Raw genomic sequence first — 18505 nt, forward strand, 5'->3', positions numbered from 1 at the left:
ACAGATCTGGTAATCATAATTGTTAATTTAATTAGGATGAACTCTCCTATAAAACAGAAACCTATAATATGTTGTTTACAAGAAATATATTTGACACAGAGACACATACAGAATAATGGTAAAAGGCTGGAACAGAATTAATTATGCTTCAGCCGAAGTAAAAAAAATTGGGGTAGCAATTTTGATCTCAGATAAAGCAAAAGTAAAAATAGACCTTATTAAAAGAAATAAGGAAGCAAAGTACATCTTTATGAAGGGTACCATAAACAATGAAGTAGTAATAGTAAATTTGTATGCTCCAAGTGGCATGGTAGAGTAGGCAAATTCATAGAGAAGATTTTAAGCCAATTACAAGAGAAATAGACAGCAAAACTATTCTGGGGGGGAAACTCAACATTCCCTCTCAGAATCAGACAAATTTAACCACAAAATAAGAATGAAACTAGGGATATTAATAGGATATATAGGATCCTAGAAAACTTAGTTATGATAGACCTGTGGAGAAAATTGAACAGGACAAAAAGAAATATACCCTTTTCTCAGCAGTACATGACACCTACCAAAAACATTGAACTACATTTCATATCCTGTACCAAAATAAGGTCAAAATGGATACATGGTTTGAGCATAAAGAAAAATGCCATAAACAAATTAGGAGAACAGGGGATAATTTACCTATCAGATATTTGGAGAAGGGAGGAATTTATGATCAAAGAACTAGAACACATAAAAGACAACATGGATAACTTTGATTATATTAAATTTAAAAGGTTTTGCACAAACAAAACCAACAGAAATAAGAGTAAAAGACAAGTACAAAGCTGGGGGGAAAAAAAAAAAAAACTTTGCAGACAGTATTTTTGACAAAGATCTCATTTCTAAAATATATACAGAACTATGTCAAATTGATTAGAATAGCTATCATTGGCCAATTGATAAATGGTCAAAGGATATGAACTGGCAATTTCAGATAGAGAAATTAAAGCCATTTATTGTTATATGAAAAAAAATTCTCTAAATCACTGTTGATTAGAAAAATGGAATTAAAACAACTCTGAAATACCAACTCATACTTCTCAGATTGGCTAAAATCCTGTCACTGTTTCATTGATATTCTTGAATTTTTGTTCTTCTAGATGAATTTTATTATTTTTTTCTAGTTCTGTAAAATAAAATTTTGGCAGTTTGACTGATATGGACCTGAACAAATAGACTAATTTAGACAGAATTGTCATTTTTATTATAATAGCTTGGCCTATCCATGAACAACTGATATTTTTCTAATTGTTTAGATCTGACTTTATTTGTGTGAAAAGTGTTTTATAATTATGTTCATATAGTTCTTTGATTTATCTTGGCAGGTAGACCCCCAACTATTTTATTTTGTCTACAATAATTAAAATGTAATTTCTCTTCATATTTCTTGCTGATGAGTTTTGTCAATAATATATAAAAATGCTGATTTTGTGGGTTAATTTTATACCTTGCAACGTTCCTAAAGCTGTGAATTATCTCCAGTAGGTTTTTGGATGATTTTCCAGAATTATCTAAGATTATCATCTTATCATCTGCAAAGTGATAGTTTAATTTTCTCATTGCCTATTCTAATTCCATTAATGTTTTTTTTTTCTTTTCTTATTGCTAAAGCCAACATTTCTAGTACAATGTTGAATAATGGTAATGATAATGGGCATACTTGTTTCACCCCCAATTTTATTGGGAAAGCTTCTCTCCATTACAAATAATGCTTACTGTAGGTTTTAGATAGATACTTCTTTAAGAAACGCTTACTTTATCTATATGCTCTCTAATATTTTTAATAGGAATGCATACTATATTTTTTCAAAAGCTTTTTCATCATCTATTGAGATTATCATATGATTTCTGTTGGTTTTGTTATTGATATGGCCGATTATGGTAATAATTTCCCTGATATAGAACCAACCCTTTACTTAATCTCCTCCCTTGCTATTTTCTGATCCGGTAAGATAGATTTCTATATTCCATAGTGGTGTATATTCCCTCTTTGAGCCAATACTGAGGAGAATAAGGTTCAAACTCTGCCAATTGTACACTCTCCCATTTTCCTCTGCACTGTAATAGGTCTTTCATGTCTTTTCATGTAAAATAATCTGTTTCATTCTACCTCTCTCTTCTTTCTGCATCAGTGTACTCTTCTTCTTCAACCACTTAATTATTTTTACATCATTCCCTCAAATTTGCCTTATACCTGTAATTTCTATCTATGTATATTTCTTCTATCTGTACTATTTCTGGTATAATTTTTAAGAATTACAACTATCATTTTTCCATGTAGGCATATAAACAAATTGAGTTCTATTGAATTCCTTATATTTTCTTTTCCCTTATTACCTATTGATGCTTCTCTTGAGTTTTAAAATTAGAGATCAAATTTTTGGTTTAATTCTGCTCTTCTCCTTCTGAAAGCTTGAAATCCTTCTATTTCATTGAATGATCATTTCCCCCTTATTGTGTTATGCTTAGTTTTGCAGGATAAGCGATTCTTGGTTATAGTCTTATCTCCATTGCCTTCCAGAATATTGCATTTCATAACTTATGGTCTTTCAATGTTGCGGCTGCTCAGTGCTGTGTAATGCTCATTGTGACTTTGGTATTTCAATTGTTTCTTTCTAACTTCTTGCAGTACATTTTCCTTGGCCTGGTAGTTCTGAAATGTTGTTATAATGTTCCTTGGAGTTTTTATTTTGGGAGCTCTTTCCTGAAGTGTGATCAATGAATTCTTTTAGTGCCTACTTTGCCCTCCAGTTCCATGGTATCAGGTGGTCCTTGATCATTTCTTGAAAGATGTTGTTCAGATCCTGCTTTTGATTATGACTTTCAGGTAGTCCATTGATCCTGAAATTGTTTTTTCCAGAATCTATTTTCCTCATCAATTGTTTTTCTCATGAAGTATTTTTCATTTTCTTCTATTTTGTCATTTTAAAAAAAATTAATTGATTCTTGATATCTCATATAATCATTAGCTTCTAAATGCCCAATTCTAAATTTTAAGTAATTTTTCCTTAAATTATTTTTGTACTTTCCTTTATATTTGACTAATTGCACTTTTTACAGAATTGTTTCCTTCAGTGGGTTTTTGTATCTACTTTTTCATTTGGCCAATTTTACTTTTTAAGCAATCATTTTCTTTTTCCATGTTGTCAACTTTTTTTCATAATTCTCTGGCATCATTTTCATTTCTTTCCCTAATTTTTCTTTTACCTTTCTAATATGGTTTTGAATCTCTTTTTAAATAATTGCTATTTATTTTCAAAATACATGTACAGATAATTATCAACATTTATCCTTGCAAAACCTTGTGTTTCAAAATGTTCTCCCTTTCTCCCAACCTCCTTCCCTAAAGAGCAAGAAATACAATATATGTTAAACATATGCAATTCTTCTATACGTATTTCCACATTTATCATCCTGTACAAGAAAAATCAGATCAAAAAGGGGAGGAGAAAATGACAAAGAAGAAAAATAAGCAAGCAACAACAACAAAAAAAGGTGAAAATACTCTGTTGTGTTCCACATTTAGTCCCCATATCTCTCTTTCTGGGTGCAGATAGCTCTCTCCCTCACAAATCAAATAGAATTGGCCTGACTCATCTCATTGTTGAAAAGAGCCACACCCATCACCTTGGATCATCACATTATCTTGGTTCTCTTGGTTCTACTCAGTTTACTTAGTATCGGTTCAGGTAAGTTTCTCTCAATCTCTGTGAGCTCTTCAATGAAGTTTTTCTAGATTTATGACAACTTCCTATTTTACTTTGGAATTTTGTCCATAGGTGTTTTGACATTTTTTGTCCTCTTCTGAATTTATGTCTTGGTCTTTCCTGTCACCTCAAAAACTTTCTGTGCTCAGATTCTTTGTTGTTGTTACTGCTCATCCTTTTGGGCCTTTTCCTTTTCTTTTAAATTGGAGCTCTACTCTTAGGATCCAAGGGGCCCTGTTTCAGGCTTTTTTGTGCAAGCAGCCACAGGTGTTGGCTGTTTTCCTGTTGCTGCACTGATGTTGCCCTAGTGTTCTTGGGGGACTCTCATGTCTGGTGCTTTAGTTAAATGAGTGTGATGGAATTGCCTGAAGCTGCCAATGGCCTTAGGAATCTGGACTAGGTGCAAGTGGGGGTGTTTGGTGCATGCTGAAGCTGGTGGGATTTGTCTGTGTGCTCTGGGATGCACTGAAGCATGTAGAGTTTGACCACTGGAGGTTGTTGCCTATCTCACTGGTGCTACACTGAAACACGTGGTGGTTCTCCAAGCTGGAGTCTGCTGGTTCCCCTGGCTGTGCCTGGGTCCTGAATGAATAAGTAACATTTTTGTTATGTTTTAAGGATCAAAATAATTATAAAAATATTTTTTAAAATCCCCTGCTTTCAAGGAGCTCTCATTCTAGTAGAGATAATGTAGGTGGAAAATTGTAGGTACAGGAAAGGCAAAGTTAATCATAATGCTTCTTTATTGTAATTCCCACTGATAAAGTCATATCCGTTTCTGATACTGAACCATTAGACAGTGCCAAAGACTTGGTTCAAAGAAATTTCTTTCCTAGGTCTTCAGTAGTCTGACTATAGTACTTAGCAGGAACACTTGCCTCTGCACAAGGTCTGCTTCCCAGGATGATGGCTGAAGACACTGAGTTAGAAGCAGAACTATTCCCAAGGCTTTGGTTGTTTTCGATCAGATTCTCCAAAAAAGTGCTTGTTGTAGCCTGACTGGCACATGATAATTAAAAGGGCAATAAAACCTTGTCCTTGATGAGAACATGGAGTTGACTATCTCAGAAATGAGTATTTTCAGTGGGAATATTTAACATTCAAAGGGACTGTGAATGGGATATGTGCACTCAGATATACACACACATATATAGACACACAGACATACACACACTCTAGATACTGTAAAGTTATTAATGTCTGCAGTTTATGTTATTGTGATCTTACCAATTGTTCATTACTTACTGGAGATGCTGGGTTAAGTCTTATCCTGATACATGGACCCACACTTAACACCGTATACCAAGATAAGATCAAAATGGGTCCATGATTTAGACATAAAGAACGAGATTATAGACAAATTGGAGGAACATAGGATACTTTATCTCTCAGACTTGTGGAGGAGGAAGAAATTTGTGACTAAAGACGAACTAGAGACCATTATTGATCACAAAATAGAAAATTTTGATTACATCAAATTAAAAAGCTTCTGTACAAACAAAACTAATGTAAACAAGATTAGAAGGAAGCAACAAACTGGGAAAACATCTTCACAGTTAAAGGTTCTGATAAAGGCTTCATTTCCAAAATATATAGAGAACTGACTCTAATTTATAAGAAACCAAGCCATTCTCCAATTGATAAATGGTCAAAGGATATGAACAGACAATTTTCAGATGATGAAATTGAAATTATTACCACTCATATGAAAGAGTGTTCCAAATCATTATTAATCAGAGAAATGCAAATTAAGACAACTCTGAGATACCACTACATACCTGTCAGATTGGCTAAGATGACAGGAAAAAATAATGATGATTGTTGGAGGGATGCGGAAAACTGGGACACTGATGCATTGTTGGTGGAGTTGTGAACGAATCCAACCATTCTGGAGAGCAATCTGGAATTATGCCCAAAAAGTTATCAAACTTTGTATACCCTTTGACCCAGCAGTGTTTCTACTGGGCTTATACCCCAAGGAGATACTAAAGAAGGGAAAGGGACCAGTATATGCCAAAATGTTTGTGGCATCCCTGTTTGTAGTGGCTAGAAGCTGGAAACTGAGTGGATGCCCATCAATTGGAGAATGGTTGGGTAAATTGTGGTATATGAATGTTATGGAATATTATTGTTCTGTAAGAAATAACCAGCAGGATGAATACAGAGAGGCCTGGAGAGACTTACATGAACTGATGCTAAGTGAAATGAGCAGAACCAAGAGATCATTATATACGTCAACAACGATACTGTATGAAGATGTAATCTGATGGAAGTGGATTTCTTTGACAAAGAGACCTAATTCAGTTTCAATTGATCAATGATGGACAGAAGCAGCTACACCCAAAGAAAAAACACTGGGAAATGAATGTAAACTGCATTTTTGTTTTTCTTCCCAGGTTATTTTTACCTTCTGAATCCAATTCTCCCTGTGCAACAAGAAAACTGTTTGGATCTGCACACGTACATTTTATCTAGGATATACTACGACATATTCAACATATATAGGACTGCTTGCCATCTAGGAGAGGGGGTGGAGGGTGGAAGGGAAAAATCAGAACAGAAGTGAGTGCAAGGGATAATGTTGTAAAAAAATTACCCTGGCATGGATTCTGTCAATAAAAAGTTACTATAATAAAAAAAAAATCATCCTATAAAACCATAGGAGTCATTAAAATAAAGTACATGTTCCTAATCTCAAAATAAAAAAAAAAGGTCTTATCCTGATAGCAGAAGCCCATAACTCTATCAGACAGTTTTTTAGCTACTCCACCATAGTGTGAATTTTTTGGTTAGTAAACCTTTTCCCATCAGGACTACAGCTCTATTAAATCAGTGTCTGACTTATAATAACTCACTTATGATGAACTTTCTCTCAAATGGGATGCACCAGAAGGAAGTAATATAAAGGCTAGGAACCTATTGCCTCTCCTAACTCCGACCATTCAACTTTCTTTTCTAAAAGTATTTTAATTTTAGTTTTTTTTTTTCTTATCAAACTCACTCCCCCAACAAAGGCAAGCTTCAGAGGGTTCTACTTTCTCAAATGAAAAGGGAATCTTATGAAACTATAATGAGAAAAATATGTTTTAACCTCAGAAGCCTAAAGGTACTAGTGACCTTTCTTTTCTATTTCCCTCAGTAACAAGACATAGTCTGATTTCTCCACTGATCTGTTTATGAATATAGCCATACCTTATGTTCTAATTAGTTGGAAAGGAGAGATTGCATGTGAAAAAGTCAATCAATTGACAAGTATTTATCATGCTTTTGCTATGTATCAGACATTGTTCTAAGCAATGATGATGCAAAAAAAAACAAACAAAAATAATACCTACCCTAATGGAGGGGAGACTATATATATGTTTATATGTATCTACCTACCTATGTGTTTATATATATATATATATATATATACATATATATATATACATGTATATAATAACTGGGTACACACATACATACATGTATATATATATGTATATATATATATATATATATATATATATATATGAAAATTGGAACATAGACAAGATAGACATATACTAAATGGAAACTAACCTAAGAGAAGATAGATAGCTGAGAGGACTAGAAAAGGTTTATCAGAGAACTTAACACTGGAACTGAAACAAAAGTAGAAATTCTAATAATTTAAAGTTATAAATAAGCACATTCTCAGTATAAAGAACAGTCAATGGAAATAATAATTAATGATAATAAAAACAATAACAATAATTATAATGTATATAATAATTTAAGTTTTGCAAAACATTTCATCAACGTCATTTCATTTTATTCTCATAATAATCCTGGGATAGCAGTAGTAGTATCATTCCCATTCTGTAAATTAAGAAAATGAGACAGATAAAGATTAATTGGCTTACCTAGGATCATATAACTAGTGAGTAGTAAAGGCTGAATTTTAACTCAGTTCCTCCTGATTTCAAGCTCAATGCCAATACAGAGAGGGACTGTGGGGGTGATTTAAGAGAAATAGCAGGTAGAGTAGTAGAGCTAGATCACAGAGTAAGTATAAAGTAGGAGAATGTAAGAAGATTCAAAAATCAAAAAGAGGCAAAAACTAAAGAACTTTTATTTTAACATTTTGTCAAATTCTATTGTATGAGCCAAACAGAAGGGTATTATGTACAGAGGAGCTAAAGGATGATCATTTCTTAGTCTTCTCCATCTTGGACAAAGTCTTTTTTTTAAATTGTACTATTAGCTTGTGAAGGAAATCAGAAATGCAGGTGGGCATAAATATAGGGATTGGGAATTCAAGGTAATGGTTTTTAGTCATCACCCAGAGTTCTTTCTCTGGGTGTAGCTGGTTCAGTTCATTACTGCTCCATTGGAAATGATTTGGTTGATCTCATTGCTGAGGATGGCCAGTTCCATCAGAACTGGTCATCATATAGTATTATTGTTGAAGTATATAATGATCTCCTGGTCCTGCTCGTTTCACTCAGCATCAGTTCGTGTAAGTCTCTCCAGGTCTTTCTGAAATCATCCTGTTGGTCATTTCTTACAGAACAATAATATTCCATAATATTCACATACCACAATTTATTCAGCCATTCTCCAACTGATGGGCATCCACTCAGTTTCCAGTTTCTAGCCACTACAAAGAGGGCTGCCACAAACATTCGTGCACATACAGGTCCCTTTCCCTTCTTTATGATCTCTTTGGGATATAAGCCCAGTTGTAACACTGCTGGATCAAAGGGTATGCACAGTTTGATAACTTTTTGAGCATAGTTCCAAACTACTCTCCAGAATGGTTGGATTCATTCACTTGGACAAAGTCTTAAAGATCTCTCTTTTAAACCTGTAAATGGTATTCCCAACAATTTCATGCTTCCTTAATCTTGAACCAGCAAGTATCAGCCTGGTCAGCCAAGAGCTTCTCCTGGGCTTTGTCTGCCTTCAATTTATGAATGTGCTCCATGAAGATTTGCTTGTTCTTGGACATACTTCCCTTCACCTTTGAGGACAAACTGTGGCATCTAAGGTGGACAATCTTTCTGGATTCATGATATCTCTGGAGTAGATGGTGCAAAATCCCCCTTCCCCTCATCCAGGTCACCCTCTTGGGCATAGGAGCCTTGACAGTGCCCTTTCTCTTACCACTGCCCATGTGCCTGCCTTTCCACTGAGCTAGAGTACTTTTCTGGCATCTGAAACAAGAAGGCACAGTAACAAGCTACTGGATGATCGGCGCATCTTTAATCAGCTTCCAGACCTGTTGATGAGAATTGGCCTTGGCTATTTCATTGGTCTCACTGGGGTCAAGTCAGACTTTCCACATTGAAGGATACTAGAGGCAAGACTCTTCTGAAGCCTGAGCACAACTGCAGCACAGAAAGGGAAAGGCAGTCTGAAAAACTGTAAATGACAAATATGGGATTTTATATTCAATCCCGGATGTATAGGAAGCCACTAAAGTTTACTCAGCAGGTCAATAACATGATCAGATTTAGAATTTAGGAAAATCACTTTGATAGCCACATGGACTCCTGATTGGAATGAAGAGGGGCTTGAGGAAGAAAGATAAAGAATATAATTGATATATCAAGCCATCCTTAGTCATTTAATTTCTGATGTGCCCTATATATGCATTTACTAATTTTTCTTTTAACTCTTACTCCGAAAAGGAATTGTGTTTTGAATAGTTTAATAATCTGTCCTCTTTTTCAGCAAGAATCTAAATAGGACTTTTTTTTCTGATAACAAAGAGAATTTAGGAGACACAAAACATTTTTTCTCTTATCTACCAGTTCTGAGTATACAGCAATCTCCTTACTGCTTATCATAAGGGGAGAAAATACCATCTGCTTTTTATTTCATATTCTACTGTTTAATGCTGATCATTAATAAAGTTTTCCAAAGTCTTAATCCACTTAGTATTTTCCACTTCTCTATATACCACTCATTTACTAAAATTGATGCCCAAAATTCCTTTAATCTTATAGGACCAAAAACAAAATACTTGTGTTGGCCTTTACCGGTAAGTTCCACAATATCCTCTAATGAAGATCTGAATTGTGATGGTTGGTTTCCCAACATTTGTTCAAAAACAGAAGCATAAGATGGCTGGTAGAATCTCCCAGAATCACAAAGTCAATGATGAAACTGATTTTCCCTTCATTCCTCACCTTCATTCTAATCTTTTACTCAGTGCTTATTTAGTATCTAAGTGATCCTGGCCAAAATGAAGGGGGAAAGGACACTAAGGGATCACTAAGACTTCTTCAAGTTTTAGAGAAAGACACAGATGTATGATCCTGATAGCCCTCTCTCTCAAAAACAAAAACAAAAACAAAAACAAAAAAACCTCAGTCAGGTAAACAAGAAGCCAGATATGAAATTGATTCATAATAATTATACCAATTACAAATATAATTAATTAAAACAAAATTAATAGCATTAAGCACTACTGAGAATTTTATAATAAATCATTAATTTATTTTGAGATTCTTTTACCAAAAGCAGAGAGGATGAAATATCCAAAGGAAAAAAAAAATTCAGTTTTGTGATTTCTCTATTTTATAAAATAAACCCCTCCTGTTTCCTTCTGGCAGAGAAAAATCCACATTCAGTAATTGGAGTCATTTTCCAATTTCTTGCAAATAGTCTAGTATTAGTATTACATCTCCCTATGACAACCTAATTCTCCTTGATACTTTACTAAGCATTCTCCCAAATGGAGCCGTTAATCAAGACATGGACGATGGGAAAATGATGTAAATCCTTATGTTCAACACCATGAATATCTGGTTTATTCCTGCATAATGACTTAATGGATCTTGCCCACAGGCTTTAGACCAGAATTAGTATAATGATGCATTTTCAGGTTGAATGCCTAGCAACCCAGCCTTCATTCAGTATTAGTGAAGTAAACGAAAGCATGGGTCTTGGTAATGGGATTTATAAGACATAATGAATGAAATTTGTATTGTATTGTATTGTACTGCTCTACTATAGTTAAAATGCTGTTCTTTTTTTCCTCCTATTTTCCTAAACTTAATGATTAATTTGATACTGTTTTTACTTAGCATTTAAAATTGTTCTATATTGACTCACACTAAAGCTCCTCTTTTAAAATGTCTAGGAAAGCTAAGCATTCAATTCAATTGAATAAATTAAGTAACTCCTCTGTGCAGAGCAGTGTACTGGTTGATGGCAAAGGTATAAAGTGTAGCTGAAAAATATTCAACACTATTGTGGAAACCTATAGTCTATTAAATAAAAACATGTTCTTTAAAAAAAATTAATTATGTAGTGCAAGCCAAATCTAGTAAGAAAAGAATTTGGCTTAGATTTAAGAAGATCCAAATTCAAAATCCTCCCTCAGTCATTTTAAAATCCTATGTGTGAGCTCTCTTATCTGTCTTTCTGGCAGCTTCTAAGAACTTAATGTACAAAATCAATGAGAGATAGAATAACAATAACAACAATAAAGTAAAATTAGTAAAAATAATATGTGAAATAATTACATATACCATATTTACATGTGTGCATGTATACATACATACATATATGATCATGTAAGTATATATGTTGTGTGTATGTGTATGTATCAACTATGTGACTTAGTAGATGGACTATGGAACGACAATCAGGAAGACCCGAGTTCAAATTCAGCCTCAGAATTTGAATTTGAATTTGAATTACTTTGAATTACTAATTAGCTAAGTGACTCTGGGAAAGTCACTTAAGACTGTTTGTTTCAGTTTTTCTAACTATAAAATGAGCTAGAAAATTAAGTGGCAAACCATTCCAGTATCTCTGCTGAGAAAACCACAATGAGGACATAGAAAGTCAGATATTACTGAAATGACTAAACCAAAAATACTTTCTAGCAGTTCCTAAGGATTTATGTACTAAGTCAATAAGAGGTAGAATAATTACAACAATAATTAAAATAGTAATGATAATAATAATAACAGATACAATTTATATAGTGTTTTAAGATTTGCAAAATACTTTACAAATATTATTTCATTGTGTAACATTGGGAGATTGAATGCTATTATTATCCTAATTATCCTAATTTCCTAGATAAAGAAACTGAGGCAAAATTTAAATAACTTCCTCAGGGCCACCCAAGTAATAAATGGATTTTAACTGAGGTCTTCCTGACTCCAAGTCCAACTAATCTTCATTGGTGAAGGGAGTTTCCACATCAAGTACTTTAAGCCAGGGATGTCACAGACAATTTGCCCATGAAGAGAGATGGAAGATCTTATCATGGGAGCAGAGTTGAAAGATTTATCCAAAGTCATCTAATCAAAACCCCTCACTTTATAGAAAAAGAACCTGAAGCCCAGAAATGTTAGGTTCCTTGCTTAAAGTCACAATGAAGGATTCACACTGAAGTTCTATGATTCCAGATTAAATGCCCTTTCTTCTGTGTCACATTATCTCTCAAAATGATTCCTATTACTGTCCACAAAGGATTTTCTTCACAACAACACTGAAATTATAACGTAAGTATTATCATTTCTACGGAAATAATATGGAGAAGTTTCCAAGATTCATAAATATAAAGAGACTAATCCAATGTCATTTGGCTCTGTAGTAGTGACCCTTGAACTTAACATAAGAACCTGTGAAGCTTCATCTACCATTCTTTCGATTCTACTGCATAGGATTCCCATTTTCCTCTTATAAGGAGGAGAAATGCTTTGTGTGTGTGTTTTTTGTGATAGTTTGCTAAAGTACAAAATTATTTTTTTCAAATGCATTACCCTGAGGTTTCACTACATCTTCAATTACCTGGGAGAACTAAGTGATTTTTCTCACACCAAAGCAAACCAAAATGTCATTGCTTTTCTTAATTTTTTTTTTGTCTAGTGAAAAGAATTGATTTTTCAAACATCATTTGTGGTATAGTATAAAGGTATTTACAGAGAATTACTGATCTAGAAAGAGAGAGATTGTTGTTGCTTTCATTCTATACTAACCTTTTAAGTACAATTCCTGTTTTAGCTCCTAGTTGTGATTATTTTACTCCTCACATAATTGTGCTAATTAACTTATTGGCCTAAACTGGAAATTCCCATGCTATTCTACGTCAGCATATGGCCCACATTTCAATATTACAACTATAGCTGTTAAAATGCAATAATGGTCAAATTTGTCTATTCCTTGGTGGAAAATCCCCTTGAAAATAAGATTAGCATCTGATTAATACATTCATCTTCATGTGTTCTATTTTTGGCTAATGCACAAGGATAAGATAATTTAAATCTTTTGTCTGATGTAATAGCAATCCTGAAAAACTGGAATCTTTTAGGAATCTAACCTTCTTTGAAACAAATCATCTTTGACAAGAAGTCCTTTCTGGTCCTTCTTAATTCTTAATGCTTTTCCTTTATTATCTCCAATTTATCCTGTTTAAATCTTTTTTGTAAATTGTGGATTCTTTAAGAGCAGGAATTGTTTTTTTTCTCCTTTGTAGCTCCAGCTCTTAGCATAGTGCTTGACATGTAGTAGGCTCTTAAAAAAGCTAGTCCACTTGACACAAGCAAAGGAAAGAACAAGTACTAGTATGGCAAAAATGTAAGATAATATAGGACTTAATTGACCTTGTTACATATGATTTGTAGTTATCAAGATCACTAAGACAAGCAACTGTTACTCTTAGGGAGTGTGAAGCATTGAATAGAGTTCTGGACTTGGAACAATGAAGATCTGATTTAAAATCTAGTCTCATACACTTACCAGCGATATGACTTTTTGTAAGAGACCTATTTTCTCTGAGTGTTAGGTATCCTATATATAAAATTCCATCAACTTTTCATAGTTATGCATAGGTGATTTTATGTCCTCTCTGAACCTCAGTTTTTTCATCAGTAAAATGGTTATGACAATAGTATTTAACTGACATGGTTTTTGTAAAGATCAAATGAGATAACATGTGTAAAACACTTGGTTACTTCAAAGCTCTGTATAAATACAAACCATTGTTATTAGTGCAGAATACAATAGGATGTTGTATCTCAGTGCTCACCCTAACACATATTCACTGGACAACCCTTTCTTTGTGTCAGTGCATTATGCTCATGCATAACAAGTTGGGTAGGAATCTCGAAGTTAAATGTTCTTTTTACAATTACATGTGCATGTATTATCATTTATTCTTCATTCTTCAATTTTGGTGGTTATTCTCCAAACAACCATGATTTTTTCACTAACCAAAATGATGCTTAAAAGAAGAAAGGAGACTAAGAAATAGAGTGGTGAATAAGTGGAACAGATTAGATCCACAAGACACAATAGTCAATAACTTTAGTAATCTAGTGTCTGATAAACCCAAAGACTCCAGCTTCTGGGAAAAGAATTCATTGTTTGACAAAAATTGCTGGAAAAATTGGAAAATAGTATGGCAGAAACTAAGCAATGACCACCACCTAACACCCTATAACACAGCAAGATTAGGTTGAAATGGGTACATGATGTTTTTTAATTTTTATTTTTTGTTATACCTTTTTATTTACAAAGAATATGCATGGGCAATTTTTAAACATTGTCCCTTGCAAAACCTTCTTTTCCAAATTTTCCCTCCTTCTTCCTACTCCCTCCCCTAGATAGCAACTAGTCCAATACATGTTAAAATATATGTTAGATCCAATATATGTATACATATCCATATAGTTATCTTGCTGCACAAGGAAAATCAGATCTAGAAAGAAAAAAAACCTGAAAAGGAAAACAAAATGCAAGCCAACAACAACAAAGAGAGTGAGAATGCGATGTTGTTGTCCACACTCAGTTCCCACAGAACTCTCCCTAGGTATAGATGGTTCTCTTCATTACTGAACAATTGGAACTGGTCTGAATCAATTCATCATTGAAGAGAGCCATGTCTATCAGAATTGATCATGATATAGTCTTGTTGTTGCCATGTATGATGATGTCCTGGTTCTGCTCACTTCACTTAGCATCAGTTCATGTAAGTCTCTCCAACCCTCTCTGAAATCATCCTTCTGGTGGTTTCTTATAGAACAATAATATTCCATAACAGTCATATATCATAACTTATTCAGCCATTCTCCAATTGATGGGCATCCACTCAGTTTCCAGTTTCTGGCCACTACAAAGAGGGCTGCCACAAAAATTTTTCCACTTACCGTAAGTGTAAAATGTTTTCCCTTTTTCTCCCTTAAGATCTCTTTGGAGGATAAGCCCAGTAGTAACCCTGTTGGGTTGGGTTCATTATTTAAACATAGAGGGTGATAATATAAGCAAATTAGGAGAACAAGGGAAAACCTACCTCTCAGAGCCATAGAGAAGGAACAGATTTATAATTAAAGAAGAACTAGAGAACATTATGGAATATAAAATATATCATTTTGATTAGATTAAATTTAAAAGGGTCTGTACGAAGAAAACCATTACATCCAACATTAGAGGAGAAGTAGAACACTAAGGCAAAAGTTTTACAACCAAGGTTTCTGATAGACTTCATTTTTAAAATATATAAAAACCTGATTCAAATTTAGAAAAATATAAGCCATTCTCCAATTGATACATGGTCAAAGGATATGAACAGACAATATTCAGATGAAAGAATAAAAGCCATTTCTAGTTACATAAAACAATGTACTAAATCACTACTGATTAAAGAAATGTAAATTAAGACACCTGGGAAGTACCACTTCATACCTCTTAGACTGGCTAAGCTGACAAGAAAAGATAATGATAAATGTTGGAGGGGAAGTGGGAAAACTGGAACATGAATACATTGTTGGTGGAGTTGTGAACTGATTCAACCATTCTGAAAAGCAATTTGGAACTATGCCCAAAGGGCTATCAAATTGTGCATATCCTTCCACCCAACAATGACTCCACTGGATCTGTATCCTAAAGAGATCACAAAAGAGTAATATATCCTTTTGAAAAAATGTTTGTAATAGTCCTTTCTGTAGTGGCAAGGAATTGGAAACTGAGCAGATGCCCATCAGTTAGGGAAATGCCTCAATAAGTTATGGTTTATGAATGTTATGGAATATTATTGTTTTGTAAGAAACTATCAGAAAGCTGATTTCAGTAAACCTTGGAGAGACTTAGATGAACTGATGTCAAGTGAAGTGAGTAGAGCCAAAAGTACACTATACACAGAAATAACAAGATTGTGTGATGATCAACTGTGATGGACTTGGCTCTTTTCAGCAATAAGGTGATTCAAACAAATTCCAATAAACTTGTCATAGAAAGAACCATCTGCATCCAGAGAGGAGTCTATGGTGACTGAATGTGGATCACAACATAATATTTTCTCCTTTTTTATTGTTGTTATTTGCTTGCTTTTTTCTCTCCCCCCCCCCTTCTTCTGATTTTTCCCTGTGCAGCATGATAAATGTGAAAAATAGAAATTCTTCTATTTAGAAGAATCCTATATTGGATAATTTGCTATCTAGGAGAGGGGGATAGGGAGGAAAGGAAGTAGAAAACTTTGGAACACAATGTTTTGCAAGGGTTAATGTTGAAAATTGTCTTTGCATGAATTTTGATAAATAAAAAGCTATTTGTAAAAAATAAATGCATAAATGCATAAATTTTAGCAAAATTTGAGATATAATGTTTTGTAAAAATATGACATAATGTTTGTTTCTGCAAACTGGTTTAAAAGGAGAAAGAATATTTACTCTTCTTACATAGATAAAGGTGAGAATGGCAATGTATAATATTTGTTTTTAAATATTTGTATTTTCAAGCATGCCATACCTTTTGTTTTATTGTAATTGAACATTTACTTTCACAAACTCCACCAGTGTTCCTTATGGGTTACTTTTCTACTGTGAAATAGCTTCAATGAGAGAATAATTTTTTCTAATGGAAACCAGGAACAAAATTAGACATTTATATACATACCTAGTTGCCGATACTTATCATCCCATGATACCTCTCTCTTATCTGAAATGATCAGATATTTCTCTGAAATTTTGCCGCATAGTTTTAAAGCAACTGTTATCATCTATCTCTTCACTACAACTACTCTCTTCAAAGAAAAAGTAATGTTATTCAAACCAAGTCTGTTTCCATTTAAATCATGGATCCACTTTAATGCCAAAGTAACATAGTGGGGCTCTGACCCTTTTATTTCTTATATTTCGTAATGGGAAAAGCAGTTAAAGTACTGGTCAAAACTCTGGAGGTGGATAAGGCAATTAGATGACTAGAATATGGTAGGTGCTAAATTCAGACAAACCAAAAGCAGAAGTGCTTAGCACCAGATAATCTCAGTGCCAATATAAATCAATCTTCAATTAGCACAAATGAGGAACTTGCTGACCCACTACACAAAAATGGTGGGCTCTTTAATATATAATTTTAAAATTTTCAATCAGGGTCCAATCAGGTTGGTGGTTGTGCATTTTACCTAACCCAACTGCTCCTCAAACAGAACATGCTGTTTACAGAAAAGTAGATAAGTGACAATACTATTCTAAGTGGTAAGTTGTGCTGGGGAAGTATAATACTAACAATAGCTAACTTTTTTAGCACTTTAACATTTGTAAAATGCTTCAAAAATATCTCATTTTAACTCAAAACAATCCTGGGGGATTAGTACTATTGTTAATCCAGTTTTATTGGTGAGGAAATTGAGATACAAATTTAAATGATTTCCAAAAATGTATACATCAATTAAATGCCTGAGTATGGATTTGAATTCATGTGTGTCTTATTTCAAGTCCACCAATCTATATTATCTTCCTCCTAATTGCATCTAAATAAAGTATCTGTAAAAAGAGAGAGAGAGATAGAGGGAGGGAAGGAGAGAGAGAGAGAGAGAAAGAAAGAGAGAGAGAAAGAAAAAAACAGAGACAGAGAGAGAAAAGAGAAAGACAGAGACAGTGAAAAAAGACAGTGACAGAGACAGAGAAAGCACCAGGATTCAGCTATGCAAGTGCTGGAGTTCTAAATTTCCTCCTGGACTGCTTGAATTGACATCCTTCATTGTCAGTTATGGTACTTTTTCCAGTGATTCCACAAAGGTCAACCCATTCCCACCACAGGGCTCTATAAACTATCCTGTCAAAAGCACCAACATAATCCATCCCTATTCCTCTCCATCACTTTCCAAACCTGACCATGGAGCATGGCTCTTCACATAATCATTCTTGCTACACAAAGTGCCAGGGTGCTCACTATGGCCTCAGGGGTCTTTATCACCTAAAGCTTCCTAATCTACGGGGTGGAATTCTCAAACCAGAACTTAACCTGGGGAGCTTTGAGAGCTGCCAGTTTTTTTCCTTCACTAAAAATATACAGCCACAGTTGAGAAGTTGAACTCTGAAAGCCAAATTTAGCCTGCTAAGGAAACTGACCCCCCCCCCAAAAAAAAAAACAAGGGAGAGGGAGATTAAATGCTATCAGTGTTATTTTCTCTAGTATCCTCCACTACCTTTGCAACCCAGTCTTGTGGTATCACACTGTTTTTTTCAGATTCAATCCCTGTACTGAATTAGACAGATTACCCATTTTCTTCCTCAGTCTCCCTTTCCAACATGGAGAGATTTCTTGCCTTAGTTAACAACCCAGGCTTTTAAAGCTATTGACCTAGAGCTCCCTGCTTAGGGCCATTCCTGCTAATGAACTTGGGCCAAACCAGTTAAATAGTAAAGCAGTGTACTTAAGACATGTTTGCTCTGTCATTACATTTCATTACTGGCCACACAAGTCATGTGGACAATCAATTAGAAGTTGTTAAAAGACATTTAGGCCAAATAACACAGTGTATTTGGCCTCATAGCATC

General features: G+C 34.2%; 1 pseudogene; it reads right to left on the minus strand.

Annotated features, from left to right (window-relative positions):
* Window positions 1–8592: 8592 nt before the first annotated feature.
* On the minus strand, window positions 8593–9806 carry LOC100921815 (annotated as a pseudogene).
* Between the last annotated feature and the right edge of the window lie 8699 nt (window positions 9807–18505).

Source organism: Sarcophilus harrisii, chromosome 2 (assembly GCF_902635505.1).
Source record: "Sarcophilus harrisii chromosome 2, mSarHar1.11, whole genome shotgun sequence".
Classification (NCBI taxonomy): domain Eukaryota; kingdom Metazoa; phylum Chordata; class Mammalia; order Dasyuromorphia; family Dasyuridae; genus Sarcophilus; species Sarcophilus harrisii.